General features: G+C 38.3%; 1 long non-coding RNA gene across 2 annotated transcripts; it reads right to left on the reverse strand.

The window, feature by feature from the left end:
• Window positions 1-517: 517 nt before the first annotated feature.
• On the reverse strand, window positions 518-8,381 carry LOC121410239. 2 transcript variants are annotated; one of them, XR_005969311.1, is made up of 5 exons: window positions 8,361-8,381; window positions 3,699-3,869; window positions 3,015-3,176; window positions 2,160-2,307; window positions 518-1,180 (listed from the first exon to the last, which is right to left on the reverse strand). It is a non-coding gene; the product is annotated as an uncharacterized LOC121410239 (long non-coding RNA). The 2 variants fall into 2 exon arrangements; XR_005969303.1 differs by lacking the exon at window positions 8,361-8,381 and having other exon boundaries at window positions 3,699-4,234.
• Between the last annotated feature and the right edge of the window lie 308 nt (window positions 8,382-8,689).

Genomic DNA, 8,689 nt, shown 5'->3' on the forward strand with positions numbered 1-8,689 from the left:
ATGTAAAGCGTATTAAATAGAGTAGAATTCACTGAGCAAAATGCAGAAAATTTTATCAAAATCGGATAACAAATAACAAAGTTATTGAATTTTAAACTTTAGCAATATTTTGTGAAAACAGTCGTCATGAATATTCATTAGGTGGGCTGATGATATCACATCTCCACTTGTTCTTTTGTATTTTATTACATGAAATCAGGTTTATTCAAATTTTCTTCCACCAAGAACTAGAAAAAGTGGATAACTGATTTTGTGCATTAGATATTTATTGCTGCAACTTATTTCATTATAAGGGAGACATATTCACACAAGTATGAAATAATGAAACACATATGATTTTATTCAATAACATAAGAAAACAGAAAGTGGAGATGTGACATCATCAACCTACCTATTGAATAAACATGACAACTGTTTTCACAAAACATTGCTGAACTTTAAACTTCAATATCTTTATTATTTGTTATCCGATTTTGATGAAATCTTCAGCGTTTTTCTCAATGAATTCTACTCTATGTATTCAGATACATGTATAAATATTTTTAACCCAGACCATCCCTTTAAAACAACAAAATGGGCTTCTAATAGCCTGTCAAATAATTTGACACAGCCATCACCTGCCACTCAACTTTGATTATCACTAAACAGGCAGGAAATGTAAGGCTTTTCTTCATCTGCGCGCAAGGTAATCCCACTCACACGCACATCATAGATACGGATGCGCGTGTCAAATGTAAGACAGAAGCTGCGTCTGCTGCAGTTCTGCTGTGTTCAGTACTTTTCTATATCAATTCACGATGTGAATTGGCCTGCCTATTTAGTGATGATCAAAGTATAACATTTTGGTCTAACACGAAGAGGGTTCAGTTTGTACGGATTACTGATCAGACATAATAACTGATGCAATTGAGCGCACTGCAGGTCTCACCTTGGATGGGTGCAACACCCCATATACGCAGGCTGCTAAATATCCATAAAATGGTGCCAAAACTTGGGCAAAGTGGACATCGAAACAGTAATGGGCTTTGAAGAGCCTGTCAAATCTATCAACAAAGGTATATCACCTGCCACAAGGACTTTTTGGTCCAACACCAAGTAGTGTCGCTTGCTCTTCTTCAAAAGGAAAGGTTGGCTGAACATTTTCTCAGTTTCCAGTGGTCATCCTCAAATCAGTTCCTTCCTGAAATATTAAAATTTTAAAGAAACCAGTAAAAACCATATCCATCATCTATTTCAGCAAAAAAAATATATCAGGCCTTGTCATTTGCAGCAAGCTTTTTATCACTCGGCTTAATTTGGTCTAATAACAGGAGGATAATATTCAGAGATGCCAGTCACTACTGTTCAAAAACCTGAAATGCAAAAAACCCCAACCCTGTACGGTGAATCCTATTGAAGACTGGCATCTCTGAATATTGACATCATTCGCCTAGAGCTCCCCACACAATTTATTTACATATTCTGATCTGAAAACTTGATATTCTGAGCATTTTTGCTACCAATGATTAAGATGGGTATCTAAAAAAAATAGATGCGAGCGCGAAGCTCGTGCTGAAAATTTTGATATTTCAATCTGAAAAAAATTGAGTTTAATGGAAGTTTTTAATAAAGAACAAGATATATATCCAACAAAAAGACTATTGCCAATCGAAGGAGTTCTTTTGAGGTCTAGAAATGAAAAAGACTGTTACAATCGAAAGCTCAGCTAAGGCCACTAAAAAGGGTGCATTCAGAGTTCAGTGATTTTGTTGGTCAACATCACACAGCGTTGGTCTCTTATGGATGCACACAGCTTGCATAAGAGTTTAGGTCAAGCGATGAAATCGCTGAAACTCTGAATACATATAAGATATCCAACTCACAAGACCTGCCAATTAAGTGTTGCAAGCTGTTCATTGTTATCTGACAAAGGCACAATTCACTCCAGTGAAAAAAGTAAGTCTACTGCATTTGCACTACAACAAGATTTAATAAAAATTAAAACATGAAAAACAATCTCCTAATTATTCAATTTCAACAAAGTACACTCATGAAAATGCAAATATGGCTGGAATGCAAGTAAGTGACACAACATTCCTAAGTTGGATGCATATTTCATGTTTGATCACATCAGTGTTCCAATTTTGGCAGTTTTAATAACGTAAAAAATGGCAGCTTACTGTCAGAAACTTCATCTTTCATGACCTGTTGTATTGTAGCATAATCCTCCTTGGCAGAGGTGATGATGTTCTCCCTGAAGGTAGTCCCCCATTTTTTCAGAAAATTCCCAGACTCCTCAGGAAACATAAGTGCAAATTCAACACTGATCTGGAATAAAATAAAACACAAACTAATTAATATCACCGTTTCATGATTATCTGTGGATTCGCGCAAAATTCCTCTGCGAGAATCCAAATTTGATTTACGCAGGGTGCCGCAAACTTATATCCCTGCCTGGCCAAGGTAGAGATTGGGACAATGTGGCATGCTTGCACATCACAGGAGTGTGTTCGAATTGGAGACATGTTTTTTAGGCACAGTCTCTGAAAAATGGAGAAGCCATGCCATAGTCTGACAATGGGAGGACCATGCATGTTTCAGCTAATGGTTAAAGTTTGGATCCTTAGGACCATGAAGTACCTTTCCAGCAATCGATTACTGTATTCCTTCACAAGGAATCCCCTAAGTAAAATCCTCCACTCCTTTCACAACTTTTTGTGATGTGATAGTGCAGTGCGTCAAGTTAGCAACTCACACACTACCACGTGATTGGCTGCAAGAGTGCACAGCAAAAAACAGTGAGAGGTTCAATTTTGCATAATAACTTTTAATGAATGCAGTGGCTCTGCCTACTCTGCAAACATTTTGGAACGTGGTAGATTTTTTTAAAAGGTGAAATAATGATAAAGAAATTGTAGATGTCCACATTATATGATACAGATTTCTAAAGCACATTTACATGGGGGGGGGTATAAACTGTATAATAACTAATTGGCACATTCTACAGAACCATCTATCATGTCTATGTTTCTTACCAAGTTGGATAAATCCTCGTATCATGGATACAGGTCTATGAGCTCGATAACAGAGAGTTCCCCTTTGACCTGTGCCTGCCGATACTCATAAGTTCGCTGAAAGTATTCTCTTATTGCTGGTAAGTTTTCTTTGGTTGGGCTGGCATGCTTCATCCATTCAACCTACCAAGTCAAAATAAGGTAGATATGAACCAATATAACTATAGGCGGGGAGAGAAGCACTTATAATCTTCAGAATCACAAGGTAGTAAAGCATAATAAAAACTTAATTCTTACAGTTTGATGGATAGCATGGGGTTTATAAGTTAGAAGGGGAATCAGATTTACCATCCAAAATGTAATGATTGCTATTAAACATGAGTTGATTGATTTCCAAGTACCTAGGGTCAGCATATGCTTGGTAAAAATACTAGGTTTTCTGCAGCTGCATCTTTACTGAGTTACGAGATTTGGCTCTTAAAAAGAAGAATCCTGCAAAATGAATTTCCATTGGGCCAGGGTGAATATTCTTTAAGAAAATTGATGTTCTTAAATTGCTTTTGTGATTAGATCAATATCTTCCACAATCCTATTTCATTAGGTTTCAAAATCTTTAATAGCAAAGTGCAAAATTATCAAGTGATAAAGCAGCTTTTTGGAAGAATATTCACCCCGCTACTGACCCTGTTGTTAAAAGGGGCTTACCATTTCCTTTGCACCAGTCTCTTCCAATAGTGCATCATCTATACCTGCTTCATCTTCTTTTTCATCGCTGGTCTTATTCGGTTTCCTCATTTTCTTCTTCTGTTGCTGTGACATTCTGGAGTTTTTAAGACAAGTTTGGATGAACCCTTCTCCATCACAATAGAGCACTTCCTGTATTTACATTTAAAATGAATAAATGTCATTAATTTGTTTAACTACCTTTTTTCCTTTACAAATTACAGATAAAAAAACTCCCTTCTTTTCTTTACTAAAAAGGCATTAATGAATAACATTTACGTTTGGGCTTTTGTGCCTCATATAGTATTCTAATAAATGGTTATTTTAGGTTGTTATTTGATCATAGTAAGGTAAAAAAAAAAAGAGAGAACAGCATGGCACATTTGTTTTAATCTAACCAATGTGTCATGCTGCTCCACAACACACACAAATCACTTCATTACACACTAGTCTAGAGACATGTCACTCACAAGTCCCGTAATCACCTCCCAAAATCCACATACAAGGCCATATTTTTATTATTCTGGTTTCAAAAATGCAAAATAGGCACCATATTTCCAAAGATTATACTGCTAAGAAACATGGTTGCAAAAAATGCGCAAAAATAAAGAAATCCGCAGTTTGTGACAAGATTTTCGTTTATCGCAAGCTCCGAGGGTGATGGTATTGGCGAAAAACAAATAAAAAAACCCCAACCCTTCGTATCTGCCGAAGTCAAATGCAAGTACTCGCTGGCCTGCATTAGACCGCAAGGGGAGTACTGATGGGCGCCGGAACCTCTGCAATGGACAACCATGTATATGGTGCAGCGCATTTAAATATTGCAGAAAAGCTTAAGCAGTTGAATTTTGGGCAGTTTACTCTACATTTCAGAAATAGATCTAACTTTATGTAGAATCTACAGAAAATCTCATCAAAATGTGAACAAAAATGATGTGATTTTTACCAGAAAAGGCGATGATGTAAATTTGACGCAAAAAAGAGGACGGTGCCTTTGTCTGCCCACTTATTCACTTTACAATTTACATGCGGTTTGGGATTTTTTGCATGAAAGTGGCATTTTCAAGGCATGCGAGTAAAAAATAAAATAGTTTACTTTCCTCATTTTTTCAGTGATATTCGTATCGCAAAAATTAATTTAATTATGATGGTGTCCGTTGCATCTCCATGATGTTAGAATTGAAAAGTTACACGTATATGCACAGACAAGGGGCTTCAGACCATACATGAAGATCTTAACGTTAGATCTAGAATCTAGAGTACTGTTAGATCTAGATCAACCATTTTAGACTAATGCACTGACAGAAGTGATACCAAAACACTAACAAGTGATGTCAGCTGATTTCACTACACTAGAGTGACTGGTAGAAAGGTCTAGTACACACACAGAAAAAAAAATCAAACCAATTCCAACATATTGACCAAGTGCGCATAAAATGAGTGCAATTCCAAGGTCAATGAGACTGCACGCATGCATATGCATGTGTAGCCCCCGAGGGGGGGGGGGCACTCAGTATATAATGCATAGTGGGTATGTGCCGCGGGCGCGTTTCCGTTTTACACCCTGGCGAAGGCATTTTCCGGAAAAGTAGCCAAAAAGCGACTAATGAAGAGTCTACGTCTACGTTTGTTTACATTATCAGCTGAGCGCGCGATCCAAAGTCCGCACCGAAGCACAGCTCTGTATCGAAGTTATCGCAGAACTGTACTTGCAGTTGCAAATGCAGCTGAGCTTATACTTTGCAGGTTCAATACGAATGTTTGCCTTGCCGATTTGCTGATGTCTGTCTTTCTCTCTATCTGTCTATATATCTATCTCTCAAATTCTATCTCTATCTATCTATGTAACTGCAGTATCTATCTATCTAATAATCTTCTCTGTCTCTCTCATTCTTTATCTAACATCTACTATCTCAAATTCTCTATCTCTCTCTATCTATCCATCCATCTGTCTGTCTTTCTCTATTTCTCTCTCTCTACATACCTATGTAACTACAGTATCTATCTGTTAATTTGTCGCTCTTCTCTCTCATTCTTGATCTATCTGACATCTATCTATCTCTCAAATTCTCTATCTCTCTATCCATCTATCTATCCATCTGTCTGTCTTTCTCTATTCCTCTCTATCTATTTATCTATTTTTTAACTAGAGTATCTATCTATCTGTTAATTTGTTAATAATCTCTGTCTCTCATTCTTTAATTATCTATTTAATACTAGTATCTCTCTATCTATCCATCCATCTGTCTGTCTTTCTCTTATTCTCTCTATCTATTTATCTATCTATTTTTTAACTTATCTATCTGTTAATTAGTTAATATTCTTTGTCTCTCTCCCTCTTTATCTATCTAATATCTATCTATCTCTCATCTATCTATCTCTATCTATCCATCTGTCTGTCTTTCTCTATTTCTCTCTATCTATATATCTATCTATGTATCTATCTATCTGTTAATTTGTCTATCTTCTCTGTCTCTCTCATTCTTTATCTTTCTATCTATCAACATCTATCTATCTGTCTCTCAAATTCTCTATCTCTTTCCCTCTCTAGCATAATTCTGCCTGTCTTTTTTCTCTCTTTCTCTTTGTCCGTCCATATTTCTATCTACAACATCTCTCTCTCTCTCCCTCTATCTATCCTTCTCTCTCTCTTTCTCTCCCCCCCCCCCTCCCTCTACATGTCTCTCCCCCTCTCTCTATTTATCTATCTATCCATCCATCTCTCCCTCTTTCTATCTATCTATCCACCCCCCCCTCTCTCTCTCTCTATTTCTATCTATCTATCTATCTGTCTATCTTGTCTCTATCTATTTATCAGTCGTCTTCTATATCTATCTTTCGGCAGCTTCTAAGTGTATCAATCCATCAAACTTCAATTTGTCTTTCCATTATAAGTATCTGTTTATTTTGATTGTGTCTGTCATTCTATTCATTTAGTTAATAATTTATTTTTAGAAAAAAATCTATCATAAACAACGCGACTGCAAAAGCATGTTCGGATTTCACTCCTGACTGCCGCTCTCTCTGTACATGAAGTGCCGAGGAACTCTGTCAGTAACTGTGCAAATTGCATGCGGTGGTGGACTCGCCTGTGTCGCACGCTGCATGCAACCAGCGACGTGTGTAGACTCTTCACTAGTCGCTTTTTGGCTACTTTTCCGGAAAATGCCTTCGCCAGGGTGTAAAACGGAAACGCGCGTGCCGCGGAGGGGACCCCCATTTTTACACGCAAATTTCCGTTCCGAGGCATAGCATTTTTGTCTTATTGAGGAGCAAAAAACAAAGAAAGCCGCTCCAAGGCATATCATTTTGTTCTTATCGAGAAAAAACAAAAAACAAATTGATCCACTCCAAAGCTTCGCATATTTTTCGTTACGGTCGCATTGATCTGCTGCAATTTTGGTAAAAAGCGGCCACCGAGCGCTGTCCGACCATCCTCTCTGCGCTAGCGCACCCGGCGGAGGCCGCGCTAGCTGCATCATTCACGCATGCCTGTTCCATAGGGTTGCATACGCACATACTCACACGCTGGCGATCCGTTCCAAGGACCCCCGTTTTCACAAAATTGTAGTTCAGAAGCCCGTTCCGAGGACCCTCTGTTTTACAATAAGCCCGCTCCAAGGCCCCCGTTTTTTGTCTCGCCGGGGTGTAGCCCCTGTACAGTCAGTAAGCGTTCGGGCTGCCGCAGTAGTAGCTCATCATGTAGGAATGGGGGGTGGGTGTCGGGACAGGATAAAATTCGAAAATGAAACTGCCTTCTTATGATTAAACAAAAACTAGATCTACTGTAGACCAAAAAAAGCTTCGGTCTCTGTTTTGTTGGTTGTTCAGCTGAACTCTGCTGGCTTCACTCACCAAATACAGAGACCGAAGTTCTAGCGAGATCTGTACAGTGGACTCAATGGCCATGTTTGTGTACTTAAGATCGGATAAAACGGGGAAGTGAATTTGCGCGACAGCCGAGGTAAGTCACTGTTTTTGTTCTTTTTAAGAGGGAATATAAATTTTCATTTTGATTTTTGGTCGCATTAATTTTCAAAATTTTAATTCATTAAAGACAAAAATTGAAGGGCCCCGACGGGGGGATTTTGCATTGCACTGCTGAATAGCGAGCCGTCTGTGTACGAGGAGAAATTTGAAAAAAAATGTTGAAAAACTCCTCGAAACAGACGGCTGCCAGCTGTCTAGATCTACTGTAGACCTACATCTATGCGCTGTTTTCAATAACTGTTCTACTTCTACTAGTTCTAGGATAACTTTGTTCTAAAACTTATAAGGCATTGCCTGTTAACTATTTAAATGACTATTGAAAATTGACTGCCGGCCGGATACACAACCCTGGTCGTCCGGACACACAACAAATTAATATACGGTACATCATGTCTAATCTAGATCTACGGTAGACGAGTCTAACCCAGTCCCAGGGAGCTCCTGCCCGCGAAGCGGGACGGAGCCGCTTGGCGGGCCGGAGCTCCCTGGCCTGGGTTAGGTAGAGTCTAACGCTAAGCGGCTTAGTTTAAGTTTTAACATCACGTTGTCATTGGTGACACCAAAAGTGAACAAAGATTCTAATTTTCCACGACTAATTACAATAAAGTAAATATCAACATATTCATCATTATACACATATAACTTCGAGCATACCTTTTAATTTTGCAATTATGTCGGGAATAATGTCCTCCGGAACGCTTTTGGTCAAAATATCTTCCATCGCAGCCCGGGATCGCAGCCATTATGTGAGAGAAATTATGGCGGCGGTGGAAATTTTGCTCTGTCACGTGATTCCAATTCATCGCGATCGCGATATGATTGGTTAAAGTTTTAAGTCTTTCCAAAAGAATTAAAACATCGATTGTTTTCGCGAAACCTCCGAGAAATTTTAAATCAAGGCATCACTAAAATAAGTCTTTACAACTTAAATGATTATAAGTCTCACATAAGGTTTAAATTTTAAGTCTCGGGAATTAAGAGAG

This window comes from Lytechinus variegatus, chromosome 1 (genome assembly GCF_018143015.1).
Source record: "Lytechinus variegatus isolate NC3 chromosome 1, Lvar_3.0, whole genome shotgun sequence".
NCBI lineage: Eukaryota > Metazoa > Echinodermata > Echinoidea > Temnopleuroida > Toxopneustidae > Lytechinus > Lytechinus variegatus.